The sequence below is a fragment of the Mesoplodon mirus genome (genome assembly GCF_964341445.2).
Source record: "Mesoplodon mirus genome assembly, chromosome: 5".
Classification (NCBI taxonomy): Eukaryota; Metazoa; Chordata; class Mammalia; order Artiodactyla; family Ziphiidae; genus Mesoplodon; species Mesoplodon mirus.
In genome coordinates this window covers 173,975,540-173,995,928 of record NC_138980.1, presented here as the reverse complement: position 1 = coordinate 173,995,928, position 20,389 = coordinate 173,975,540, and positions in this window count along the sequence as shown.

The window sequence follows — 20,389 nt, the reverse complement described above, 5'->3', positions numbered from 1 at the left end:
AAAATTCTGTCAATTAAAAACATTCAGCGATTAAAAAAAACCATTGATGACAATGATTTAGCTCACCCTTCCCATCAAATCACACTTTGCTTTCAGATTGATAACTGTTATTATCTTCTGTTGTATAGGTTTTCAGATAATTGTGTTTTCACTTGTATTGGTACTCTATTGATCATGGTAAATTAATATTATTTCTAGAACAAGCAAACCCAAACTATCAGGAACTTGAGATAGTAAAGTCTTAGTTTTCATTAAGTCAGGGTCTGATTGACACTAATTGGTTCTCCAGAAGCCCCCTTTGAGGAAATATATCAGTAATCCAGTTTCCTATCATATTAGGCAACAACAGATTCAATACCAATGTGGCTCCCAGCATATCTGCACAAAGAGAAGAGAGATTTTTAATGAGCGCGAGGTATGTCTAGGCCCATAAGTGGTGCACATCTTTATGCTTATATTTTATTTATGATTCGATTAAGTGAACACAAAATTACTATCAAGGGCAGTCGGGAAATATAGTCTTGCTATGTGTTCAAACAAAATAAACAGACAGGAGGATGTTATAGAGATAGTCCCCTGCCTAAATCAACTAAATCATAATTAGTTTTTGAAAAATAAAGTAACAATATTGAAAAAAAATTTCTAGCTGGAATGATGGATCAGTAGAATGATAGAAAATACAAATAATTAATTGGAAAAAATGTAGATTTCACAACAGAGGATAAATATATTGGAAGGAAAATAAGGAGACATAATTAGCAAATATACACCAATATATGCAACAACTTAGTTGAAACTGATGAATTCCAAAAACAGACACAAGAGAAATAGAAGATCAGAATTGCTGTACATATGGAAAAGAAACAGAATTTTATGTTAAAAACCAAGTTTTAAAAATTTCAATGTTCAAGGATTGCTCAAAGTATTTATATTTGTATGTTATTGGAAATAATATTTTTCCATTTTCCTATTGTCTTTTAGTTTAAAAGAAATACAGTTTTTTGCTTGTTGTTTATTGACCTTGCATTCTACAGCCTTTTTAAAGTCTTCATTTATTCTATCAGGTTTTTTTTTTTTTTTTTTTTTGGTAAATCCCCTAAGATTTTGTGTGCACATATTCATGTCTCTTTGGAAAAAGAGAGTTTATATTTTTCTCTTCAAACTGTCTGATTTTATTTTATTTCCTTGTCATATGAATTTGAACTCTCGGCATAATCTTTAATTGTCATGATGGTTTATTTCACATATGCTTCTGGATTATTGGCTAATATTTTGTTAAAGATTTTTCCCATTGATGTTCATGATAAATACTGGTCTGTAGCTTTATTTTTTAAAATTATACTTGTCTTATTTTGGTATCAGTGTAATTCAGGTCTCATAGAGGAGTTAGATATGTTCTTTTTGCATTTTTTAATGAGTCAGTTTACAGGATTTCCTTTACCTGTGGATTCTTCTCTTAAGTCACACAGATCACTCATAAAACTCTAGTTAAACATAGCTCCTTTAGGGACTTCTCTGGTGGCACAGTGGTTAAGAATTCACCTGCCAATGCAGGGGACACGTGTTCGAACCCTTGTCCAGGAAGATCCCACAGGCTGTGGAGCAACTAAGCCAACGTGCCACAGCTACTGAGCCTGTACACCACAACTACTGAAGCCTGTGTGCCTAGAGCCTGTGCTCTGCAACAAGAGAAGCCACCACAGTGAGATGTCCATGCACCACAACGAACAGTAGAGCCCTGCTCCCTGCAACTAGAGAAAGCCTACGCACAGCAAAGAAGACCCAATGAAGCCAAAAATAAATAAATAAATAAATAAATAAATTTATTTTAAAAAAAGCTCCCCTAACCACCCCAATAGAAAAGAGTTATCCATATCAGTGTATCTTCCCATATCTGACATATCATAGTTATATTTATTACTTTACTAAGTGTCTTATTTCCCTTTTTAAAATTCATGAAACAGAGGTGTGTGTGTGTGTGTGATGTTTTCATCACCACATATACCTAGATCAATCCCTGGCACATGCTAATTTTTTAATAAATGTACACTGAATAGATCAATGGACAATTAATCTCCCCATCTGAAATTTATCCTAAAGAAGTGATCTGAAATGTAGCCAAATATTTATTGAAAAACAATATTCATTGAAATATTATTGGCCATAGCAAATTATTAATCTGACCTAATGTCCTGGAACATGAAATTTTTTTAGTAAATTTTTAGCAGAGACACATATTATACATGGTGAAGTGTTTTAATGATATTATGAAATATGTATATAATGTTACCTATGTTGTACCCAAGATATGATTGAAACTGCAAAAGCATATTGGAAAGTATATGGGGTTGAAATACATCAAGAATATCACCAGGGTCATGGGGAAATAGGTGATACTTTTTCCCTTTAAACTTTTCTGATATAAACGTATCATATTTTTGAAATAATTACTAAGGAAATAAACACCATTAATTAAAATCCTCTGAGGATAAATAAATTAGGTTTTGTTTTGTTTTGTTTTTTAGAAAGTCAAAGTGATAAAGTCACAGATCTAATCCTCTCAAGCTTCTATTTCTTATGCCCTTTTGGAATTACTTTATGACCATGGACTATGTTTTTATGCTTAATTATACACCTCACACAATTGTTCTTTTAGTTATGAGAGAAATTAAATTATGAACCATAGGTGGTTCATAAGTGTAATCGTATCACTCCAGTTATGTCAAAATTTGTTATAGGAATTAAATAAAGACCTTAGGTTTAGGTCTCCAAGTGTTTTCAGTAGAAATCTAATTCCTAAGTTGATTTACTGTAAATATGTCTGCAACATTATGTACTAAATGCTGTTCACAGTCACAATTAAATTGCATTTTGATAATTCTCTGCATATCTGAAGTTAAGAAATAAATTTCACCTTGTTTAAAATATCATTTCTCAAATGTATTTCATCATTGAGCCATATTTAAATTTATGCCTGTTGCTCAAATGCTACTTATCATTCATGTTTAATTCAATCTTTTTGTCTAATTATGCAGTCTTTCAGATTTTCCTCTTCTACCATAGCTTCTTTTCAAGATGTCTAATAGACAAAAGATGATGGTACTTATCTGTTATTGGGGTCTGGGGTGGGGGCATCCAGTGACTATGTTGGTCCTTGGATGTTCACTGCCTCCTGTTCTCTAAATTATGATCAGCCTGTTGCCTGCCTAGGCATTCTACTCCCATATTGGGCTGATTTCTGCAATCAATGGCCTGCTGACACAGTATGTTTCTCTAAACCATATCCTCTGTGTGACACTAGCCTAGGCTGGCCTCCCTGCAGCCTCTGTCACCTTTGTCACCACCCAATTCTCATTATCTGTTATGGACTGAATGTTTGTGCATCTCCTCCACACAAATTCATATGTTAAAGTCCTAACCCTCAAAGTGATGATATTAGGAGGTAGGACACTTGGGAGGTGATTAAGTCTTGAGGGTGGAGTCCTCATGAATGGGATTAGTGCCCTAAAAGAGACCCCAGAGAGATCCCTCACCCTTTCTGTCACATGAGGACACAGTGAGAAGATGGTCATTTATGAACCAGAAAGAGGGTCCTCACCAGACACTGAAACTACACAAGCCTTGATCTTGGACTTCCCAGCCACCAGAAATGTAAGAAATTTGTTGTTTAGGCAGCCCAGTCTATGGTAGTTTGTTATAGTAGCATGAACAGATGAAGACATCATTTACACTCCAATATGGGAGGGGAATAAAAGTTATTTTGGATTGGCTATTCCTTTCCTCCTTGCAAGGCATCAGCTCCACACTTCCATGCTACTTCCTGGAGCAGGCAGGTGCCTCCACCAGCCTTCCTGAGCTTCCCCATAACATACTGGTGCAGAGGAAAGGTTTTTCCCTTACCTTCCACTCTGTGGTCCCTTGACTTTTCTCGAGAGTTTAATGATGTATATCTGAGAGGTGTGAGGAGACAGAAGCTGTCACACTAATAAAATGTGTACATAAGAATGTACCATAGTCATAGCATGTCTGTTATACACACATTCGTATCACATGGACAATCACTCCTCTCTCCTCCTTTATCCTACCAGGCGAAATCTGATATGTAACAACAATTTCCACACATGTTAAGCAAAATCCTCAGAACTATGTCTTTGTGAGCTGTCCCCCATTTAATCCCTTTAAGTGATGGAAAATTTGATTTAAAAAGTCATGTGTAAATTGGTCTATGGCCAATAGAATGCCAATTTAAATGTCAGTTATCAATGTTCCAATCAAATGTTTCCTGTTCTCAATGAAAATTCCCCTGTCTACCCCTACAAGATAAAGATGTCCTTAAGATTCTGGAGATATAGCAAAGTTCATATGTATTGCCCCATATTAGAGTACTTCTCTCATTAGGTGGTGATGTCCTTGACAGAAGGAGTTCTCACCTTAGTACAGGTGTTTATAGTTGGTTGCATAGTCAATGACACATTCCATATACTGTAAAAATTGTAAATGAATGTTTGTTCAGTGAATTGATGGAAACTAATGCCTATTCTTGAATTTAGTGAGAACCCTCTTCCCCCACCAAAAAATTTTTGGGTGAATGAATTTTGTTAATACTTTCAGAGGAATTGGCACTGTGTTAAAAATAAATACAACTTTGGAGGTCATGATGCTGTTTGAAGTTTATATGTGAACACACAGTAAAAATTTGGGATCAATAATACCCTGGTGCTTATCAGGAAATAAGCATGTCAACACGTCCTTTCTGCTTTTAGAATATCCTCCAGAGGTTTAGTCCCAGGAACATAAAATATCAAGCACTGTAACTCCATTTCTGTGGGCTTTACCTTTGCAAAACTGTTACCATTGCAAATGACACTGATATACCAGTTCTGTCTGTGATGAGATTTATTTCTTCATGCTTGGCAATTATGAATAACCTTTGAAGGAAAAAGAAAACAGTTGTAGCTTGACAAGTCATGTGTACCATTTCAGAAATTTCCTCTAAGTTCAAAGAACAAGTAAATATCATATACACCTACAGATTTAAAATTCTCTGCCAAAAAATAAGTGATAAAAAGAGTTTTCTCTTGTTTTCCTATCACAGATTTTTTTATAAGGTGTTTTTTTAAGAGAATGGGGTAATTTATGACCTCAAGTTGTCTGAACTCTTTAGTTCCTTGAGAATTCTCTGCTTCAACCATCACTTTCATTTCCTGCTGCTGTAGTTGTTCAAAGTTTTTAAATTGATCATATCACTTTGAAAAAATCAAACAATCCTTTTTGGTGTGACTGAAGTCCTTTAGGTCACTGGGAAATTGAAAAATGCAATTCAGAAAGAGAATACAATGTCAAAAAGACTGTTCTAACCTCTCTGGGGTATTAGGCTGATGGACATTGATGGGAAACATATTCCATTGTTATTTTAAATACGCTCATTATTTTTATGATACAGAATAGTTACATATAACAACAGATTATTTTTTCAAGCTCAACAGAAAGGAGAAAATACACATTTAACAGATAAGGTCAAGAAAAAATATCTGATATGTCAGAAACACAAATATTTTTAGAAAATTGACAGAGTACTAAAATAAAGACCTGTAATAGAAGTGTATCCAACAAATATAAAATAGAGGGAGAAATCCATTCCACAGACTTCAATTTTGTTCTTTATCAGGCTTATCCTCAGGCTTACTCTGGTACAATGCAGTGTATCTTTCTCAGGAGTTCCTGTACTGCCCATAGTTAAGAATACAAAGAGGTAGATCAGAAGCTGTAAAAATGTACTGTATTGGTACAGAGGAAGAGATCTCATTTTTTCAGCTCCAAACAGAGAGAACATAAGGTGCTTAAAACCTGATGGAAGCCAGAAATTTAGGTGACTGGCACTGTCAATTTCAAATCATTAGACCTGAAGCCAGTTTACTTATAAACTTTGTGCTTGTCACTACTGTTAGAATAACACACACACTGTAGCTTGTGGTCTGTCAGCCAGTACACTGTGATTTAGGAAATTCAAAGAGAGAAAAATGATCTATTAACAAAAGTATATTGCCTGCCGTATATGCAGGGAAATTTGCATAAGTACAATGCTTCTACCATGCTTTTCTCTATTTGCCTAAGGAACTGATTCTTGACTTCTCTGTTGCTCTGGGTATTTTCCCTCAAACATCTTAAATATTATATCACCAGAGAGTGACAGTTAAAATGGAACCTTTGTAAGTAACTTATTAAAATGACAAAAACCATTTACAATAGGTTGATCTGAGCATTTTAACATACTTTAATAAAGTATAATTTTGAATATATTGTTAAAGAATATGCTAATGGCATATACTGGCAAAATGCAATTTTGCACACCTTCATAATGTTTGCTATGTACATGCATGTGTGTGTGTGTGTGTTTGTGAAAGAGAGAGATGTGTACTAATATCTCCATGTATTAATGGTTTAGAGTATACTATGTTATATTCAGGGAATTGTAACAGACTGGTATATCACTAAAGAAGTATTTGATACTACTTACAATAATATACTTTAAATAACAATTTCTTTAATCAGTGAATTGCCTCCATAAATCTTATCTATCTTTATGTATTTGTGCATATATTATATGCATGTAAATAAGATAATACTGAACGTGAGAAAATTGAAGGTGTATAAGACCAGGCTTATTCACCACTTATTTCCATGTATATGCACTCACTAATGTCATACTAATGTTAGGATAAAGAGCATCATTTATGCAGCCAGACAACTGAGTTGAAATATGAGCTTTGTCACATACTAGCAATGTGGGGAGAATTATCAGATCTCTATGTGCCACAGTTTTCTCATCTGAAAAATGGGGTTAATAACAGTGTCTATTTCATTGGGTTGTTTGGAGAATTAAATGAGTCGATAATGAAAACTGCTTAGAAGATAGGTTCTGCTACCTGTAACAATGAACACACTAATAATAATAATTATTCATATAATATTGTATTCATTTTAGAGATTATTATCATCATTATTATTGATTTCAAAAGTTACCCTGATTGACTTTTAGTCATATTAAAAAGACATTGGAAAATTGAAAGATACTAGGAGGTGAATAAGCAGTGTGATTAAGAATGTGAAATCATGTTATGATATAAAATATACTAAAAGTAATTTTAAAAAGAATATGAAACCATATCACAACAAAAGTTGAAGGTACTAAGGACATTAGCTTTGAGAATATAAGTCTAGACCAGGATTTTTCAAGTTCAGCACTATTAACATTTTGGATTGGATAATTCCTTGTTTGGGAAGAGGTGGCAATGGTTGTTCTGTTCACTATATGATGTTCAAGAGTGCCCCCGCCCTCTTTATTCTAAATGCCACTATCAACACTTTCCCTCTACCAATTTTGATAAACAAACTGCTGTAGACTTTGGTAAATTGCTCCCACTTCAGAATCAGTGGTATAGCCAAAATTTTAAATATCTTTTTGATAAAAATATCTTTTTTTTCCTTGCCAAGATTTCCTGTGTTCTAGAAGTAGATGTTCTTTCTTCTGAAAACTGTTCCTTTTCTCCCTTGTTGAATCTCCATATCCTACTCCAACTGGGGATTCCTGACTTGAAATGTTTAATATACCATGTCTTCTTCACATAAGATTGTTCCAGAAATGAACACCTGACACAAGATTAACTAATAATAATTACATTTTTATATAAATTTATTTATTTTTTTAAATTTATTTTGTCTGCATTGCTGCACACGGGCTTTCTCTAGTTGCAGTGAGTGGGAGTTACTCTTTGTTGCAGTGCGTGGGCTTCTCATTGTGGTGGCTTCTCTTGTTGCAGAGAATGGGCTCTAAGTGCGCAGGCTTCAGTAGTTGTGGCTCGTGGGCTCAGTAGTTGTGGCTCGCGGGCTCTAGAGCGCAGCCTCAGTAGCTGTGGCTCACGGGCTTAGTTGCTCCACGGCATGTGTGATCTTCCAGGACGAGGGCTTGAACCCATGTCCCCTACATTGGTAGGCGGATTCTTAACCAGTGCGCTACAGGGAAGTCCCAAACTAATAATCATTCTTTATCTTTCTGGGTCCAGTTGACTTTTCCAAAGGTTAGCACTTAACCCCAGTTGGACTGACAAATCCATAGTCAATGTTTTTAAACTGGACATAAAAAAATGGAACAATATTCAAGTTTTCTTAAGTGGTAAGAGCACTATGATGTCCCTTGCCATAAACTTATATTCTTATTAAACTCTTATTTTCTCAATCTCCTGGTAAATAAGAATGGCTATTATTGTGTCATAAAATGCCCTTTTTAAGATGTCAATGTAGTTATATGTTAAATAACTTAGGACATTATAATCTTATTTTATGAACAGGGTATTTAATTCTGAATCATCACTGTAAAAAGGGAAATTTAACTGGTTCTATAAGTGAAAGGACAAGTTAATGTGATTTATAGAAATGGGGGCATCTGGATGTGCCAACCAAATGCCAGCCAGAAATGCTCACCAACATCCTGAGTGTGGATACTGAGTTGTAGAGCCAGCAAGATTAAAAACAAATACAGGTACTGTTAGTATGTATTGGTCCTGAAGGAAAAGTTCATCCAGATAATTACAATATCATTGTTGAAATGAATGCTGTATTTCTTTGAAATGAGATTTCTGATGCCTGATGACTGTCAAAGTAAAAAAAAAAATCACTGGATAAAGTTAAAGGAAGACTTTATTCAAGACCACTGCAATAAGAGAGAATGATTAAACTAAACTCTGCTGAAAGAAAAGGCAGAAGGGTTTCTAAGCACTGGGGTAAGCTAGCAGAAACGTACTGGAGGATCTTGTAGGGAAGGATGAAGAATGGGATGTGTTCAGGAGTTAAGTTGGTCCTGAATTTGTAAATGTTTTTCTCTGCTATTATGTCGCCTGTGTTGGTTAAATGGTGCCTAGTAAAGTAAAGCTGTGACTCTATCACACAGACTGGAAGATGGGAATGTTAGCTTCCTGGATGATTACATTTCAAAAAGATGGCAACCAAGTTACTGAGAAAAACATAAGTGGTTTATAAAACTGGCAAGAAGTTTTTAAGGAGATTTAAGTCTCCTTAAAGGGCAGGGAAAGAATTTGCATTTATAAGTCTTCTAATTTAAATAGTCTAAAACAATAGAAATCAGGATCCAACAGTCAGGAAGAAATCTGTCCAAGTTTAGTGATGCCAAAGGGAACATCAAGGTCCTCTTGGTCATGACTTTGGGAAAGACAATAATCCTCCGTTCCATTTTGTTATATCCTTTTCTAAATCTTTAAATGGTTATTTTCATCTTGAAATAGCATAATCTCAATTGATGTTCAGGGTATACAGTAGAAATCAGTAATTATATTGGAGATTCATTTTTAAAAATAAAGATTGATCTATTTTGTGGATTATGGCTCTATTCTTGATTATCATCCCCAGATAGAACATAAAAAGTCTATACTAAAGATATGATTCTAGTGCTGGACAAGTCTTACATTTTTAAGGGTAGTTAACATTAGAGTTTATAATAAATGGGTTACTAAAACATATATTTATATAATTAATCTTGAAAGCATTTTATTACAAAGAGTTACATGGGTTAGTTGATTAATTTAATTGTTGTTGTAATTCCTTTGGTATCTTTTAAAAGCTTATAATGACCATAGTAACTCGCCCTGTCACATATATGGGTCAACCCACAGTTATTAGGTGCTTTGTTTTCTTATAACCTTGTAAAACAAGAAAATGTTGAGTGAAAACATTAAATCAACTTCAATTATTTGTTAAGATATGCTAAAAATAGCTTAAAAGGTATATGTTTAATTTCATGTTATTTGATTCTCATTTAACATTTCTCCTAGATAGATTTATATTTTCTTTCCTACACTCCTCCTTATGCTAATTCCAGTGAAATTCAAAGACAAGTTACTGAGTTAAGTTTTTAGATATTTAGTTCAACAGCTTGATTCAAGACACAATGAGTTATATTTATTATGCATATTTGATATACCTGAATAATCCTTTATTACAACATAGGTAATATTAGCCACTAAAAGACTACTCAAAAATTACCATGGAAATATTCATAAGGTAGTAAGCATTAGTTGTTATATAACATTTTTACTGCAGCAAACATTCTATTTTTTCTTTATTCCTCAGTGGAAAAGAAATTATTTTAGATAATGTGTCCTAGGATACAACAGAATCACTAATATCTTGATTTGATGGTGACCACGAAATCCCAGGTTTAATAGTGTTATGACTATCAAATGAACAGAAGATACCTTTAGCTGAGAACAAGCCAATTCCTGATAAATAATATCAGATCTGATAGTGTGTGTGTGTCCCCTAGTTTTTGTTTTTCAATGAAAACAAAAGAAAGACCAAATTCCTACATACAGTAGCATAAAAAGAAATAATTCAATGAGATCTGCTCTTGAACAAGGCAATTCAATCATCTATACTATAATTCAAACTTTATAGAAATGCACTTAGGGAAAGAGGAATAATTTTGGAAACTAACATGATAACAAATATGGCACCCTGGTAATATGACCTCCACCAGGACGTCCAGTCACCTCAACTTCCAAAACATATGTAATTCCATCCACCTCTTTCTATACCACTGAGAGAGAAACTGTTTTCTGTGGGGTTAAGGAAGGTCAGCCAGTTGTTTTATTTTGAGATGTTCAGGGTGAGATGTCAACTGGATACGGAGGTGGAGATGTCAAATAGGGATTCTGACATATGTGCTTGGACTTCAGAATTGAGATCAGAGCTGTAGATTGAGAACCGAGGTCTTTAAAGAGTACATGTATCAAAGTCCTGGCACTAGATGAAGGCACAGAGCTAACACATGGATACAGAGAAAGAAGATCAGGCTCAAGCCCTGGGAACTCCTCACATTTAGAGCTGTGAAAAAAATAGAGCCCACCAGAATACTCAAAAAGATGTCTAATGAAGGAAGAAGTAATCCAGACCTATGTGTTTCCTTAGAAGCTGAAGGAAAAAGGAGTTGCAAGAAGGAGAATTAGATTAATGAATTAAATTAGCTTTTGAGTATTCAGGTAACAGAAAGATGTGACCACTGGATTTGGCAAGAGATATGTCATTGTCTACCTTGAAAGAGCATATTCAGTGGATTACAGGGGACAGAAACATAACTAATGTGTACAGATGGGATAATGAGAGGGGAGAAAGTGGAAACAATGCATAAAGTCTACCTTCTTGATATAATAACATTGATGTGATTTTGACTCTGTCATGGGCTTTCCAAATATAATATAGCTTTACTCTGCTGTATGTATTGAATATAGTGAGATATTTTTATCATTAGATAATTCTGAATCACCTTTATGATAATAGACCACACTTCAAGGTGATCGTTAGTTAGAAGTAAGTTGTCATCTTTAAATAATTTTCTTCATTCATGAAATATACCATGGCTGTGTATCCTTTTAATCAGTTAATTAACCCTCTTTTATGAAGCCTGTATGCAGACCTCTGGAGTAAGCGTTTCGAGAAATACTAAGCTAAGGAGAAAATGAAAACACCCATCAAGAAGCTAATTCTGGTAGATGCGGAGCAGCTAAAACTGATACTTATACCACTATAATAAGATTAAATATAAATAACACAAGGGAAACAACAATAACAATCTTTTTGAAATTAAAGGTTATCTAAGGAGGTAGATTATATACCTGATGTAAATCAGGAAAGGAAATGTATGTACAGTTGAGTTCCAAAATATTTCTAAGATATAAAGAAAATTAGAGCCAAAAGAAAAACAAAACATAACAGCAGTAAGAATCATTGATTATACCTGAGGATATGAGTCTCATTTGTGAATATAAAGTGCATCACAGGAAATAGTTAGAAAAATTGTTGTCGAGATTAATTTGAGTGGACTGGGTAGAGTGTTAAGCTTTACTATTTTATGTCCCCCTCTTACTCTTTCTATGTTATATTGTGAACAAATCTTTTTATTAACTTTTAAAATAATTACTTCTATAAAATTATGTATTTTACCAGAAACAGCTGTTCTCATTTTATCATATTCTGACGATTCATCTTGGTTTTGTTGCAATATTATTTTTTTGGAATCATACTTTCAAGAAGTGTCTTGCATGGGAAACACCCTCGGTCATAATATGCCCTCTTATGTAAATATTAATTTGGCTTCAAATTAAATGGTACGTTCAAAATTATCTTATTTTAGAAATTTGAAGATATTCCTCTACTGTTTTTCTAAAAATAAGCTTTATTTAATGGGAGTTTTAGGTTTACAAAAGATTTGCAAAGATAGTGCAGAGAGTTTGACATACTTCACACTGAATAATATAGTCTTCTGTATGTATAGTACATTTATTACAATTAATATGCCACTACTGGTACATTATTATTAATGAAACCACATTTTATTCAGATTTCCTCAGTTGCTCTTTAATGTCTATTTTCTGTTTCCAGGCGCCCATTAGAATACCACATCACAACTGAGTCATCATGTTTCTTGATGCTCCTCTTGGTTCTGACCATTTCTCAAACTTTTCTTGTTTTGATGGGTATGGGTTAGAAATTTTGTAGAATGTCCCTCAACTGAGATACGTCTGATAATTTTCTCATAATTATATCAGGTTTATGTGTACTGGGGGAGGAGTAGCAAAGAGGTAAAGGGTCATTGTCATCCAACCATATCAAGGGTACATATTATCAACATGGTTTATGGCTGTTGATGTTGACCTTGATTATCCGGCTGAAGAACTGTTTGCCAGGTTTTTCCATTGTGAAGTTATTATTTTCCCTCTCTCCTTGCTGTGTTCTTTAGAAGAAAGTCACTATGTAACTTTAAGGAGTAAGGTGTTATGCTCTACCATCTTGAAAGGGGAGTATTTACGTAAATTATTTGGATTTTCTTCAGCTTTATTGAGGTGTAACTGACAAATAAAATTATGAGATAGTTGTAGTGTACAGTGTGGATTTCCCCACTGAGTAATTTAAACATCTATCACCTCACATTTTTACTTTTTTGGAGGGGTGGGAGATGAAAATATTTAAGTTCTACTTTCTAGCACATTTCAATTATGTAACACATTATTATCAGCTATAGTCACTATGTTATATATTAGATCCACAGACTTTAGTATAACTGAAACTTTGTACTTTATTACTATATTGTACTCCCCATTGTTCTCCTCCCCCACAGCCCATGCCAACCACCATTCTATTCTCTGTTTCTTTTTTTTATTATTTTTTTATTTTTTTATATTTTATTTTTAATTTTTTATTAGTTTCTGCTTTATAACAAAGTGAATCAGTCATACATATACATCTGTTCCCACATCCCTTCCCTCATGCATCTCCCTCCCTCCCACCCTCCCCATCCCACCCCGCCAGGCAGTCACAAAGCACCGAGCTGATCTCCCTGTGCTCTGCGGCTGATTCCCACTATCTATCTACCTTACGTTTGGTAGTGTATATATGTCCATGCCTCTCTTTCGCTTTGTTACAGCTTATCCTTCCCCCTCCCCATATCCTCAAATCCATTCTCAAGTAGGTCTGTGTCTTTATTCCCGTTTTACCCCTAGGTTCTTCATGACATTTTTTTTTTTTAATTCCGTATATATGTGTTAGCATACGGTATTTGTCTTTCTCTTTCTGACTTACTTCACTCTGTATGACAGACTCTAGGTCTATCCACCTCATTACAAATAGCTCAATTTCGTTTCTTTTTATGGCTGAGTAATATTCCATTGTATATATGTGCCACATCTTCTTTATCCATTCATCCGATGATGGACACTTAGGTTGTTTCCATCTCCGGGCTATTGTGAATAGAGCTGCGATGAACATTTTGGTACATGTCTCTTTTTGAATTATGGTTTTCTCAGGGTATATGCCCAGTAGTGGGATTGCTGGGTCATATGGTAGTTCTATTTGTAGTTTTTTAAGGAACCTCCATACCGTTCTCCATAGTGGCTGTACCAATTCACATTCCCACCAGCAGTGCAAGAGTGTTCCCTTTTCTCCACACCCTCTCCAGCATTTATTGTTTCTAGATTTCTTGATGATGGCCATTCTGACTGGTGTGAGATGATATCTCATTGTAGTTTTGATTTGCATTTCTCTAATGATTAATGATGTTGAGCATTCTTTCATGTGTTTGTTGGCAGTCTGTATATCTTCTTTGGAGAAATGCCTATTTAAGTCTTCTGCCCATTTTTGGATTGGGTTGTTTGTTTTTTTGCTATTGAGCTGCATGAGCTGTTTATAAATTTTGGAGATTAATCCTTTGTCAGTTGCTTCATTTGCAAATATTTTCTCCCATTCTGAGGGTTGTCTTTTGGTCTTGTTTATGGTTTCCTTTGCTGTGCAAAAGCTTTGAAGTTTCATTAGGTCCCATTTGTTTATCTGTGTTTTTATTTCCATTTCTCTAGGAGGTGGGTCCAAAAGGATCTTGCTGTGATTTATGTCATAGAGTGTTCTACCTATGTTTTCCTCTAAGAGTTTGATAGTTTCTGGCCTTACATTTAAGTCTTTAATCCATTTTGAGCTTATTTTTGTGTATGGTGTTAGGGAATGATCTAATCTCAAACTTTTACATGTCCCTGTCCAGTTTTCCCAGCACCACTTATTGAAGAGGCTGTCCTTTCTCCACTGTACATTCCTGCCTCCTTTATCAAAGATAAGTTGGCCATATGTGCGTGGGTTTATCTCTGGGCTTTCTATCCTGATCCACTGATCTATCTTTCTGTTTTTATGCCAGTACCACACTGTCTTAATTACTGTAGCTTTGTAGTATAGTCTGAAGTCAGGGAGCCTGATTCCTCCAGCTCCGTTTTTCGTTCTCAAGATTACTTTGGCTATTCGGGGTCTTTTGTTTTTCCAAACAAATTTTGAAATTTTTTGTTCTAGTTCTGTGAAAAATGCCAGTGGTAGTTTGATAGGGATTGCATTGAATCTGTAGATTGCTTTGGGTAGTAGAGTCATTTTCACAATATTGATTCTTCCAATCCAGGAGCATGGTATATCTCTCCATCTATTTGTATCGTCTTTAATTTCTTCCATCAGTGTCTTATAATTTTCTGCATACAGGTCTTTTGTCTCCTTAGGTAGGTTTATTCCTAGATATTTTATTCTTTTTGTTGCAATGGTAAATGGGAGTGTTTTCTTGATTTCATTTTCAGATTTTTCATCATTAGTGTACAGGAATGCCAGAGATTTCTGTACATTAATTTTGTATCCTGCTACTTTACCAAATTCATTGATTAGCTCTAGTAGTTTTCTGGTAGCATCTTTAGGATTCTCTATGTATAGTATCATGTCATCTGCAAACAGTGACAGCTTTACTTCTTCTTTTCCAATTTGGATTCCTTTTATTTCCTTTTCTTCTCTGATTGCTGTGGCTAAAACTTCCAAAACAAAGTTGAATAAGAGTGGTGAGAGTGGGCAGCCTTGTCTTGTTCCTGATCTTAGTGGAAATGGTTTCAGTTTTTCACCATTGAGGACAATGTTGGCTGTGGGTTTGTCATATATGGCCTTTATTATGTTGAGGAAAGATCCCTCTATGCCTACTTTCTGCAGGGTTTTTATCATAAATGGGTGTTGAATTTTGTCGAAAGCTTTCTCTGCATCTACTGAGATGATCATATGGTTTTTCTCCTTCAAATTGTTAATATGGTGTATCACATTGATTGATTTGCGTATATTGAAGAATCCTTGCATTCCTGGAATAAACCCCACTTGATCATGGTGTATGATCCTTTTAATGTGCTGTTGGATTCTGTTTGCTAGTATTTTGTTGAGGATTTTTGCGTCTATGTTCATCAGTGATATTGGCCTGTAGTTTTCTTTCTTTGTGACATCCTTGCCTGGTTTTGGTATCAAGGTGATGGTGGCCTCGTAGAATGAGTTTGGGAGTGTTCCTTCCTCTGATATTGTTTGGAAGAGTTTGAGAAGGATGGGTGTTAGCTCTTCTCTAAATGTTTGATAGAATTCGCCTGTGAAGCCATCGGGTCCTGGGCTTTTGCTTGATGGAAGATTTTTAATCACAGTTTCAATTTCAGTGCTTGTGATTGGTCTATTCATATTTTCTATTTCTTCCTGAGTTAGTCTTGGCAGGTTGTGCATTTCTAAGAATTTGTCCATTTCTTCCAGGTTGTCCATTTTATTGGCATAGAGTTGCTTATAGTAATCTCTCATGATCTTTTGTATTTCTGCAGTGTCAGTTGTTACTTCTCCTTTTTCATTTCTAATTCTATTGATTTGAGTCTTCTCCCTTCTTTTCTTGATGAGTCTGGCTAATGGTTTGTCAATTTTGTTTATCTTCTCAAAGAACCAGCTTTTAGTTTGGTTGATCTTTGCTATCGTTTCCTTCATTTCTTTTTCATTTATTTCTGATCTGATCTTTATGATTTCTTTCCTTCTGCTAGCTTTGGGGTTTTTTTGTTCTTCTTTCTCTAATTGCTTTAGGTGCAGGGTCAGGTTGTTTACTCGAAATGTTTCCTGTTTCTTAAGGTGAGATTGTATTGCTATAAACTTCCCCCTTAGAACTGCTTTTGCTGCGTCCCATAGGTTTTGGGTCGTCGTGTCTCCATTGTCATTTGTTTCTAGGTATTTTTTAATTTCCTCTTTGATTTCTTCAGTGATCACTTCGTTATTGAGTAGTGTATTGTTTAGCCTCCATGTGTTTGTATTTTTTACAGATCTTTTCCTGTAATTGATATCTAGTCTCATAGCATTGTGGTTGGAAAAGATACTTGATACAATTTCAATTTTCTTAAATTTACCAAGGCTTGATTTGTGACCCAAGATATGATCTATCCTGGAGAATGTTCTGTGAGCACTTGAGAAAAATGTGTATTCTGTTGTTTTTGGATGGAATGTCCTATAAATATCAACTAAGTCCATCTTGTTTAATGTATCATTTAAAGCTTGTGTTTCCTTATTTATTTTCATTTTGGATGATCTGTCCATTGGTGAAAGTGGGGTGTTAAAGTCCCCTACTATGATTGTGTTACTGTCGATTTCTCCTTTTATGGCTGTTAGTATTTCCCTTATGTATTGAGGTGCTCCTATGTTGGGTGCATAAATATTTACAATTGTTATATCTTCTTCTTGGATCGATCCCTTTATCATTATGTAGTGTCCTTCTTTGTCTCTTCTAATAGTCTTTATTTTAAAGCCTATTTTGTCTGATATAAGAATTGCTACTCCTGCTTTCTTTTGATTTCCATTTGCATGGAATATCTTTTTCCATCCCCTTACATTCAATCTGTATGTGTCTCTAGGTCTGAAGTGGGTCTCTTGTAGACAGCATATATATGGGTCTTGTTTTTGTATCCATTCAGCCACTCTGTGTCTTTCGGTGGGAGCATTTAGTCCATTTACATTTAAGGTAATTATTGATATGTATGTTCCTATTCCCATTTCCTTAATTGCTTTGGGTTCGTTATTGTAGGTATATTCCTTCTGTTGTGCTTCTTGCCTAGAGAAGTTCCTTTAGCATTTGTTGTAAAGCTGGTTTGGTGGTGTTGAACTCTCTCAGCTTTTGCTTGTCTGTAAAGGTTTTAATTTCTCCATCAAATCTGAATGAGATCCTTGCTGGGTAGAGTAATCTTGGTTGCAGGTTTCTCTCCTTCATCACTTTAATTATGTCCTGCCACTCCCTTCTGGCTTGTAGAGTTTCTGCTGAGAGATCAGCTGTTAACCTGATGGGGATTCACTTGTGTGTTATTTGTTGTTTTTGCCTTGCTGCTTTTAATATGATTTCTTTGTGTTTAATTTTTGACAGTTTGATTAATATGTGTCTTGGCGTATTTCTCCTTGGATTTATTCTGTATGGGACTCTCTGTGCCTCCTGGACTTGATTAACTATTTCCTTTCCCATATTGGGGAAGTTTTCAACTATAATCTCTTCAAATATTTTCTCAGTCCCTTTCTTTTTCTCTTCTTCTTCTGGAACCCCTATAATTCGAATGTTGGTGCGTTTAATGTTGTCCCAGAGGTCTCTGAGACTGTCCTCTGTTCTTTTCATTCTTTTTTCTTTATTTTGCTCTGCATCAGTCATTTCCACTATTTTATCTTCCACCTCACTTATCCGTTCTTCTGCCTCAGTTATTCTGCTATTGATCCCATCTAGAGTATTTTTCATTTCATTTATTGTGTTTTTAATCGATGCTTGATTCATCTTTAGTCCTTCTAGGTCCTTGTTAACTGTTTCTTGCATTTTGTCTATTCTATTTCCAAGATTATGGATCTTGGAAATAGAATCTTGGATCAGCTTTACTATCATTATTCTGAATTCTTTTTCAGGTAGACTGCCTATTACCTCTTCATTTGTTAGGTCTGGTAGGTTTTTATCTTGCTCCTTCACCTGCTGTGTGTTTTTCTGTCTTCTCATTTTGCTTATGCTACTGTGTTTGGGGTCTCCTTTTTGCAGGCTGCAGATTCGTAGTTCCCGTTGTTTTTGGTGTCTGACCCCAGTGGCTAAGGTTGTTTCAGTAGGTTGTGTAGGCTTCCTGGTGGGGGGGACTAATGCCTGTGTTCTGGTGGTTGAGGCTCGATCTTGTCTTTCTGGTGGACAGGTCCACGTCTGGTGGTGTGTTTTGGGGTGCCTATGGCCTTATTATGTTTTTAGGTAGCCTCTCTGCTAATGGGTGGGGTTGTGTTCCTGCCTTGCTAGTTGCTTGGCATAGGGTGACCAGCACTGTAGCTTGCTGGTCGTTGACTGAAGCTGGGTGCTGATGTTGAGATGGAGATCTCTGGGAGATTTTCGCTGCTTGATATTATGTGGAGCTGGGAGGTCTCTTGTGGACCCGTGTCCTGAAGTTGGCTCTCCCACTTCAGAGGCACAGCACTGACTCCTGGCTGCAGCACCAAGAGCCTTTCATCCACCCGGCTCAGAATAACAGGGAGAAAAAGCAGAAAGAAAGAATTAGTAGAAGAAAGAAAGAGAGAGGGAAAGAAAGGAAGAAGGGAAGAAGGGAAGGAAGGAAGAAAGAAAGAAAGGAAGGAGGGAGAGAGGGAGGGAGGAAGGATGGAAAGAGAGAAGGAAAGAAAGGAGGGGGGAGGGAGGAATAAAAGCAAAAGGAAGAGTGAATGGAAGAAGGGAGGGAGGGAGGGAGGGAGGAAAGAAAGAAAGAAAGAGGAGGGAGGGAGGGAGGGAGGAAGGAAAGAAAAAGAAAGTGGAAAGAAGAAGGGTGGGAGGGAGGGAGGAAAGAAAAAGAAGGAAAGGAGGAGCGGAGGGAGGGAGGGAGGAAGGGAAGGTAGGAAAAAAAGAAAGAGCAGGTAAAGTAAAATAGAATAAAGTATGAAATATAGTAGCGTTATTAAAATTAGAAAGTAATTATTGGAAAAAAAAAAAAAAAAACGGACCGAAAGAACCCTGGGACATATGGTGGAAGCAAAGCTATACAGAGAGAATCTTACACAGAAGATTACCCATACACATTCACAAAAAGAGAGCCGGGGGAAAAATCAAAAATCTTGCTCTCTAAGTCCACCTCCTCAATTTGGGATAATTCGTTGTAAAAAGAGGAAAGGGGCGAGAAGTCTGAAATCTTGCTCTCTAAGTCCACTTCCTTAATTTGGAATAATTCGTTGTATAAAGAGGAAAAGGGGGACAGTCTTAAATCTTGTCCTCAAAGTCCACTTCCTCAATTTGGGATGATTCGCTGTTCATTCATGCACTCCACAGACGCAGGGCACATCAAATGGACCGTGGAGCTTTAATCCGCTGCCTCCGAGGCTGCACAGAGAGATTTCCCTGTCTCTGCTCTCACAGCTCCCGGGTCTCAGCCTTGGACCTGGCCCCGCCTCTGCGCGTAGGTCGCCGGAGGGCGTCCGTTCTTCGCTCAGACAGGACGGGTTTAAAGGAGCCGCTGATTCGGGGGCTCTGGCTCACTCAGGCAGAGGGGAGGGAGGGGCGCGCAGTGTGGGGCGGGCCTGCAGCGGCAGAGGCTGGCGTGATGTTGCAGAGGCCTGTGGCGCTCCGTGCGCTTTCCCGGGAAAGCCGTCCCCGGGTCTCGGGACCCCAGCAGTGGCAGGGTGCACAGGCACCCCTGAAGGTGGGGCGGACAGTGACCCGCGCTCGCACACAGGCCCCGCAGCGGCGGCGGTGGCGGCGGCGGCGGCGGCTGGCGGCGGTGTCGGCGGTGGGCGGTGTCGGCGGTGGCGGGCCGCAGCAGCGTCGGCGGCGGCGGGCCGCGGCGATGGCGGCGGCGTCGGGTGCGGGCCGCGGCGGCGGTGGTGGCGGTGTCGGCGGGCCGCGGCGGCGGCGGCGGCGGCGGCGGCGGGCCGCGGCGGCGACGGCGGCGGCAACGGCAGGCGGCGGCGGCGCCGGTGGCCCAAGCCCGTCTCCGAGGTCCGCGCCTTACCCGCGGCTCACGCCTGTCTCCGGCGCTTCCCC